The sequence below is a fragment of the Martes martes genome, assembly GCF_963455335.1.
Source record: "Martes martes genome assembly, chromosome: 8".
Taxonomy (NCBI): Eukaryota; Metazoa; Chordata; class Mammalia; order Carnivora; family Mustelidae; genus Martes; species Martes martes.
The window spans coordinates 712,140-721,534 of record NC_137895.1 but is presented as its reverse complement, the minus strand read 5'-3'; positions in this window follow the sequence as shown (position 1 = coordinate 721,534).

Genomic DNA, 9,395 nt, shown 5'->3' with positions numbered 1-9,395 from the left:
CGCCCGCAGCGGGTCCCCGTGGGCGCCCCAGCCCGCGGTCCCGCGCGGCGGAAGGCGGGTCTGGGACAGGTCGGCGGAGAGCGAGCCGTTTGCAAGGGCATCCGCGGCCCGAGAAAAGCAAGGTGTCCTCGAGTCGTTTCCCGATAAGGGCCGGAGAGCAGAGGTCGGGGCTGAGGGAGAGACTTGGAGCGCCCTCCCGGGTCCCCTAAGTCCGCCCCAGCAAGACTGGGAGGTCTCCCCGGCAGCCCCCGCCTCACGACAGACGCGGCCCCTCACTCTCGCCCTCCGGGGCTGCAAGCCGAGCCCCATGCTCCTCCCCCCGGGACAGCTCCCCCTCCCAGCCGCGGGGGTCCCCCGGGGGTCACCGGCCCGCCCCCGCGGCGGCTCCCTCTCTCCCGCCCGCCAGTGCCCGCTGCCTCCCCGGGCGGCGCCTGCGTCCTTCCAGGCTGCCCCCGAGACCCGGCTGCAGCCAGACCTCGGAATCACGCGGGGACGGGGCAGTCGGGGGAATGACCCCCTGGCCCCGCCCCGCCCGGCCCCGGGCTCTGAGCAAGGCCCCGGGCTCCGAGCAAGGCCCCGCCCCCGCCCCGCCCCGCAGCTCCCGGTACTGCCCCCTCCACCCACCCCGCCCCCGGCCCGCGCTGGCGCTCAGCGCCCCGAGTCTGCTGGCACCTCCCCACCTCCTTGGCGACCACCTGGCCTCGCGCTGGGGCTACGGCGGCGCGGCTGGGATCTGCTGTTCTTTCCCTGTTGTACGTCCGCCGCACCCCTGCTCGGTGGCACAGATCCCTAGTCTCCGCACTCCCTGCACTGCCCCTCGTCCTCCCGTGCCTGCTCCCTCCACCTCCGTTCACGGGACTCACCCCAGGGCCTTTGCACTGACTCTTTCCTCTCCCCTAATGCTCTTCCTCCAGTGTTGTACGCATGAATACAATCTACGCTTGAATTTTCCTTGGTGTCAAAATGGGAAAAACTCTCCACTCTCCGGTCTCTTAGAGCATTTCCTTTGGGAAACCAGTCAATTCTTTCTGGGCCTTTTGCGATGGATGCAAACTTTTTGAAAAGCTAAACAAGCGTCTGGCTGGTTCTACAATCCGGCAGTGTTTTCCTCAATGGTCTCAAAGCTATCTCGGAAATGTAAGCAACAGGAAAGACAGACCCTCTTCCCTGTCTTGCGATTTTCACGCAAAGGCCTGCCTCCAAGTTATGAGGAGCCATTGCAGAAACAGAACTTTCAGATCTTTCTTTGAATGAGAGGAAGTAACCACCACAATGACCGCCCTCACCGGGTAAATCCACAATAAACCGAATCCCACGGGTGCTGTCAAGTCCTTTTTGAAACTGTTTTATTGCTCACTGGGTTGGCAGAGTCACAACTGGGTCTCGGAGTTGTACGTCGGAGGCACGTACTGAAGGTAGAGATTACTTTAAAAAAATTAAATCTTTGGAAAAATAAGTTTTATTGCAGTAAAATGCACATAAGAAAGATGTCCACTTTGACGATTTTAAGTGCACACGTCAGCGGCGACCGGTTCAGCCGCAGGGCTGTGCGCCATTACCCCTGTCCGTTTCCAAACAAAAACTCTGTGCGGTGACACGGTGGCTTCGGATCCCCCGTGCCTCCGGCCGCAGCGTGGGCTGGTCCACTTCATGCCGCTCTGCACGTGCCGATCCACACAGTTCACGTGGGGAGAGTCAGCGGTCCGTGGCGTTTGGGGTCTGGCTTCACTGAGCATAACACCTGCGGGGTTCACCCGCGCCGTAGCGTCTCGGGCCGTGGTGCGTTTCCATGCGACCAGCAGGCCCTCGTGGGATGCACACACTGTGTCTATCCGCTCACCGGGCGCGGACGCGTGGGGAGGGCGCGGCTTCACTCTCTGGGTGTGCACCTGCACTTCCTCCAGCACTGCTTGCCGGAAAGACTGCCCTTTCCACTGAAATGGTCTTTTCGCCTTGTTGAAGAGCAACCGACCACATCTATGAGAGTTATCTCTTGCCCCTCGTTCTGTCCCGTCGGTGGATCTGTCCGCTCCTTGTCCCAGCACCACACTCTTGATTACAGTAGTTTCGTAGCAAGTTTTGACATCAGGAAGTGCGAGTCTTCTTTGTTCTTTTTCAAGATTATTTGTCTGTTCAGATCCTTGTAATTCCATATGAATTTATTATTACTATTTTAAAGATTTATTTTATTTAAGTAACCTACACCCGGCGTGGGGCTTGAACCCACGACCCTGAGATCAAGAGTCGTGCGCTCTACTGACTGAGGCAGTTGGACGCCCCTCCCTGTGAATTTTAAAATAGATTTTTCTATTTCTTCAAAAACATCGTTGAGGAGATGGCTTCGAATCCGTAGCTCACGGTGGCCAGTGCCGACGTCTTCACAACAGTCGGTCTTCAGTCCGCGAACGCAGACCTATGGGTTTCGTCTGCTTGCATTTCCCTCAGCAGTGTTTGTAGCTGTCAGTGGACGAGGCTTCTCCTCCTTGGCTGAAGTATTTCTGAGGTTTCCTAGAACACGGATGCTGATGCTGTTGTAAACGGAATCGCTGATTTAATTTCCATTTACAATCGTCCGTTGCAAGCGCGCGAGACGCAACTGACTTGTGTGTGTTGGTTTTGCGTCCTGCAACTTTGCAGAATTCATCTGTTGGCTCTGAAAGCGTTTCCGTGGGGGTCTTTAGGGTTTTCTGCATATAGAGTCACGTCATCTGCAAGTAGAGGGATTGCATTCTTCGCCAATTTCAACAGCTCTCACACCGATTTCCCGTCTAGCCGCGCTGGCTGGCGCTGTCAGGACCATTTGAAAGTTGAAAGGGGCCTCTCTGTCCTGCTGCTCAGCTGAGGATAAAGTTGTCAGTCCTTCACCGATGAGTATGACGCGCTGTGAGTTGGTCGTGTATGAACGACGTTTGTCATGGCGAGGAAGTTCCCGTCTAGTCCCAGTTTACCGAGTGTCCTTATCATGAAAGATCGTTGGATCTTGTCAAGGGCTGTCCCTGCACCCACGGAGATGCTCACCTCTTTCCTCCTCCCCCGATAGCTGTGCCTTGGCCACGTCGGTCGGTGTCTGTGTGTCGGATCACACTTGCGTTGTCCACTGGGTCGCAGCGCGGGAGCCTCGCGGTGTGTGTCCGGTTCGGTGGGCCAGCGTCTTGTGGAGGGTTTCGGATCTGTCCTCGGGGTTCCGGGATGGACCGTGCTTTTCCCGTAGCGTCTTTCTGGCTTTAGAATCAGTGACGAGTTAGGAGTGTTTCCCCTTCTATCTTTTGGAAGAGTTTGGGAAGTTAATTCTTCTTGAAATGTTTGGTTGAATTCACCAATGACGCCCTCTAACCCTGGGCTCTTCTTGGCGGGGAGCTCGCGGTTGTGGGTTCCAGCTCCTCTGTCTCTGCGGATTTTCTCGTTCTTCTCGACTCAGTTTTGGGAGTTTGTGTGTTTCTGAGAGTTTGTCTGTTGCAATGACGTTCTCCTGTTTGTTGCTGTATGATCGCTTACGGTACACTCATATAATGCACTCTACTTCTTTTAAATCCTTTTTATTTCTGTAAAATTAATAGTAATGTCCTCACTTCATTTGTCCTTTTATTAATTTGAGTCTTCCCTCTTTTTAGTCAGTCTAGCTAAAAGGGTGTCAATTCTGTTGATATTTCTAATGAACTAACTTGATTTCATTGGCCTTCTCTGTTTTTGTATTTTCCACATCACTTATTTGCACACTAACCTTTTTTTTAGATTTTTATTTATTTATGAGAGAGCGAGCGCACAAGTGGGGTGAGGGGTAAGAGGGAGGGAGAAGCAGACCCCCCCCAAGCAGAGAGCCCAACGTGGGCCCAATCCCAGGACCGTGAGCTGAGCCGAAGGCAGCCACCCGGCCGACTGAGCCCCCAGGCGCCCGTCTGTGCTAGTCTTTATTATTTTCTTCTCTTGCTAGTTTTTCCCCCTCCTGCTAGCTTCAAGTATAGCTTCTGGGTTTTTGGTTTTTCTCTTGTTCCACTGTGGCATCTCCGGAAAGACATAAATATTTACATTTAAGGAAATTTCTATTATGTCACTGGATGAACACGGAAATAAGAGAACCAGAAGTTCCGTGGCTGCACGGAACGAGAAATAAAGACTTTGCAGACATAGTTTGGAAGTCACTAAACAAACGCAAGATGAACCTCCGATTAGGAAAACTCAACGGCCCCCGGCGAGCAGGAGACCGTGGCCTTCGGCCTGTGTCGTGCTCCTCGTCGTCGGGGTCCCGCAAAGGCACGAAGCGTGCGAAGACACAGGCGTGCGGCGCATTCTCAGCGGAAGGAAAGAGAATGACACAGAAACCAGCTCGGAAGAGGCGCACACATGAGAATTAACAGACAAAGACGCCGAATCCAGTGTCTCTCGTAGGTGCAGCGAGGTAAAGGGGATCAGGAGAACAGGGACGAGCAGAGAGGGGGCTCCGGTGAGAGACAGGGGTTGCGAAAGGAACGAAATAGAACATCTGAAGCTGGAAAGCGCAGCGGCTGACGGAAGGGCCCGGGGGCCGGGCTCAGGGGGGCTCCGAGGCAGGCTGGGCGCAGAGGAGCGGGTCCGGGGACACTGACGCCGCGGCATCCCCGACGGGAGCAGAAGTACAAACAGTGAGGACAGCCGGCAGGACCGCTGAGCGCACAGCCTGGGAGCCCCAGAAGGAGAGGAGAGAACGCGGCCCACATGCCCCAAATCTGATGACCGACATGAATCTGTGTCCCCAAGAGCCTTAGCAAAGTCCAAGCAGAATGAAGGACACGTTATGGCCAAGTTGTCAAAGGCCAAGGTCACAGAGAATCTTAAAGCAGAGAGAGAGAGACACGGCTGGTCACGTGCAAGAGATCCTCGGTACTGTTTTGTTTTGTTTTGTTTTTTTTAAAGATTTTATGTATTTATTTGACAGACAGAGATCACAAGTAGGCAGAGAGGCAGGCAGAGAGAGAACGGAAGAAGCAGGCTCCCCGCTGAGCAGAGAGCCCCACGCGGGGCTCAATCCCAGGACCCCGGGATCATGACCTGAGCTGAAGGCAGAGGCTTTAACCCACTGAGCCACCCAGGCGCCCCTCTCAGTACTGTTTTAAGGTGCCTCTCATTAGAAGCCTTGCAGACCAAAAGGCGATGGGATGTGGCCTTAATGTCCTGGAAGATGTAAAAACAAAACAAAACAAAACAAAATCCTGTCAACCAAGAATTCTCTAGCCAGTAAAAAACTATTTTCCAAAAACAAAAGGGAAAGCAAGATGTTCCCCGATAAATCACATCCGAGGGAGCTCGTCGCTAGGGGATCTGAGGACAAGGGATGCTAAAGAGGGGCGCTGCGGGGCTCAGGCCTTAAGCCTCTGCCTTCCGCTCAGGTCATGATCCCAGGGCCCTGCACGGGGCTCCCTGCTCATCCTCGCTTGCTTGTTGGGGAACCTGCTTCTCCCTCCCCTTCTGCCTGCCCCTCCCCTTGCTCCTGTACACTCCCGTGCTCCCTTTCTCTCTGTCAAATGAACAAACACTTTTTTAAAATGCTAAAGAGACTCCTTTTGGCTGAAATGAAAGGACACTAGACAGTAACTCAAAGCCATATGCAGGACGCCTGGGTGGCTCCGCGGGTTGAGCCTCTGCCTTCGGCTCGGGTCATGATCCCGGGGTCCTGGGATCGAGTCCCGCGTCGGGCTCTGCTCAGCGGGGAGCCTGCTTCTCCCTCTGCCTCTGCCTTGTGATCTCTGTCTGTCAAATAAATAAAATCTTTAAAAAAATGTACAAGCTGGCATTAGAGCAGTTTCGGTTTGTAAGTCTCTCTCTCTCTATGATTTAAAAGGCAAACGCATGGAACACTGGTGCGTGGGCCGGCAGGACATGAAGACGCGTCTGTGACAACAGTGCGGGGAGGGGAGACTAGAGGAGCCGACAGTCTGTGTACTGCCGAGACTCATCGGGTCTTCAAACCGGGGTGTTATCCTTTTAAGATTTTAATTGTAACTTTCACAGAAACTACTAAGAAAATACTGAAAAAATACGTGGAAGAGGACAGAAGGAGGAAACCACAATGGTCCCCACAGACGTCAACGCCGACAAAAAGGCAGTAGTGGGAGACTTGGGAAGAAGAACCACAGAAGACATGCGGAAAACAGACGACTACTGGGAAAAGGTAAATTATTTCTTGTCAGTAATTTCTTTAAATGTAAATGCACTAAACTCTCCAGTTAAAGGGCAGGGGTCGGCCAAGTGAATAAAAAACACGATCCATCTAATGTATGCCGTGTACAACAGGCTTGCTTTTTTTTTTTTTAAGATTTTATTTATTTATTGGACAGAGAGCACAAACCGGGGGAGCAGGAGAGGGAGAAGCAGACTCCCTGCCGAGCAGGGAGCCCCATGCGGGGCTTGACCCTGGGGTCTTGGGATGATGACCTGAGTGGAAGGCAGATGCTTAATGACTGAGCCCCACAGGCGCCCCCAACAGACTGTAGATACAAAGGCACAAAGAGGTTGAAAGTAAAAGGACAGAATCAGATAGTCCACGTGAATTGTGACCCAAGAGGGCTGGGGCGGTCACATTAAACAGGCTTTACGTCAGGTGCATTTTGGACAAGTTATCGTTTCTCGCGATCATGTATGGAAGGGTCGTACCGACCCGGCTCATATGGAGGGGTGAGGTTTCTGCCTTGCGATCTCTAAATGCTTATTCAATAGCAGACCTGCTTAGTTCTCCTCGGCCTTTGTGGAGAGGGCTCCCTGGATCGGCGGGATTGTTTGTCCCAGCGGACCCCTCCCTCCCTCATCTCCTTGTTTCCGCATGGGACCCAGGACCAGCTCCTTCCCTTATCCTGTTCCGCTCTTTCTCTGAGTGCCCTTCTCACGTCCTGGATAATTCACTCATTGTTGTATATTCTGGGTTGATCCTCTGCCTCACGCAGAGACCTGTGTCCGTACTGGTCCCCGAGGGAGTGGGCACATAGCAGTCACTCCGTCCGCACTGGTGAGTAACTCAGTGTCCAACAGGGAGCCCCAACTTAGCGTGTCCAGACACCAACCCTAGCCATGGTGTCCCCTCGTCAGCCATGGAGCTCTGCCCTCCAGTCACTGAGGCCAAAATGTTGGTGTTTCACTCATACTCGTGGAACCCATGCCAGGACGTCCCGCGGCCCCATCTGCCTGCCACACCCCACCTCCAGCCAGTCGGATCCTACTCGAACCAGGTAGCTTATGACCCTTCACCCCTGCCGTGTCTGCTCTCGGGGCACCAGGACCATCCTCTTCCACCTGGCACCCCCCCCCACTTCCTATCTGCTTCCCCAGCCTCACACGGACACGGGGCACCCAAATTATTGATGTCTCTAGCCTGTTTGTGCTCTGTCTCCCCCACGCAAACATCAGCTCCAGACGGGGTGACCAATGGACCCCATTTGCTAGGCTTTGAGGCTGAGAGTCCTGACCCGGTCCGCCCCTCAGTCCAGGGCAGACCCCTCAGTCCCCAGCTGCAGGGACCGTGATCTTCGCTTCTCGTGCTGGGTCAGTGGGGCGCCCAGTGGGGAGTCAGAACTGCTGGAGGATCGGAGAATGAATGGGACACACAGATGTCCCAAAGTTGCCCTCCAGTTGGACGGTGAGCCCTGGGTGGGGGACCCAGCCCCTCCCTCTGTCCTCCCCGTGCTGAGATCATCCACAGTTCACGCCCCAGGCCACTGGGCGTGGTCAAGGTCTTGGTGTGGAGGTTGGATCGCGGAGCACAACTGCCACTTGGTGGCAGCACCCATGGGGACCACGGGGCACCTGGGACCCAAGGAGGCGATCCTCAACTCATTCCCTATAGCCCTGAACCTCCTTGAGAGGAACAGTCACGGCCTCTGTTCGGGCCTCAGATTTCCGCATCTCCGGAAGGCCCAGGCCGCAGCAGGTCTCCCGGGAGCCTACACCGGGTCGGCTCCCAGGCCCCTCCCTGGTCCGCTCCAGGCACGCCAGGTTCCCAGGGGTAGCCCTGGGTCCGAGCCAGGGTCTCTGCGTGGCCACGGGGCTCCTGGGTGGACCCGGTGAGGGGAGCAGGAACTCCAGGCAGGGACAGCCCAGCCACAGCCGGACTCTGGTCCCTCACCCCGCCTGGGCCTTGATGGGGAGGGAGCACCACGGGCAGACAAGGGCCTCCAGAGGACTCCGCGCCCCCAAATCCCGGGCAGGGAGGAAACGTGGTGAGTGCAGAACCATAGGCAGCCCCTAAAGCCTGACCCAGGGTGGGAGTGGGCGCCCTGGGGCCCGTGGGCGAGGCCTCCCTGACCCCCACGCCCCCAACGTCCCACCCTCTGTCAGCTCCTGGCTCGACCCGGCCTCTGGCAGCCACTTTCCGGAGACTTCAGGAAAGGGCGCCCCCCGCCGCACCCTGTCCGTCGTGGGGCTGAGCACCAACGTGGACCGGCTGAACACCCCTCTTCCTCTCGCTCTCCCTCCCACACATGGCCCGGGGGCAGGCCGGTGCGGTAGTGGCGTCTCCAGCCGCTGGGGTGTCCTCGGGGACCACCCGGGGGCTCGCACGCGGTGGGGGGCCAGCAGGCTCTCTCTGCGGTCTGGGCCTCCGCCCTCGGCTCCCTCTGGAGCCCTAACCCCATAACCCTCCTCACCAACCCACTTCCCCCAAGGGGCCTCCTCGCCCCGCAGACCCCATCTCTCTCCTCAAGGAAAGAGGCGAGCTAGTGGACAAGTGTTTACTGAGGGTGGGGGGCCCACTGGCTTGGCCCACCCCCTAGGTCACTGGGGGCATCGGCCCCCTTTACGGAAGAGGGCAGGGGGGACAGTGGAGCCTGGCCCTGGATTTGCCGGCTGTTTAGGTGGGGCTGGCCGGGGGCGCCCATCGCTGGGAGCGTGGAGGTCAGGTGCAGAGGACGCCCGGCCTCCAGATGACCGCAGCTCAGGGGGGCAGCTCGGCAGTCCTTGGGTGCGGCACCAGAGTCTGTGGGGTACATCTGACAGCCCAGCTTCCGGGTGACCCTGACCTGGGCTGTGGAGACCCCACTGCAGGGCCGAGGGTCCCCCTGCGGTGGCCATCAGCGAGTGGGACACTTCCGAGAACTGCCCGTCCTGGCAGGGACCTCCTGAGGCCACAGGAAGTGGCGAGCCCTCCCTGGATGGGCCGGGCTGGGGGGCCGGAGAGTGGAGGGCGACCTGACCTCTGGGAGGGCTGGTGTGGGGGGTTGGGTGGAGGCCCGGCCTGGGGACCCCGGTCAGTGTGCAAGGGCTCAGGGCAGGAGCTGAAGCTGGTCCTGGGCCAGTGGAGCTGTGGAGCGCGTGGGCTGCCCCCCAGCTCTCGGGAGCCCCGGGAAAGCTCCCGGAGCCAGCAGGCAGCTGCCGAGCCCCGGTCCTCGGGCCAGGGATGGCGGCCACGACCACCGGCGATCCCGAGGGAGGCC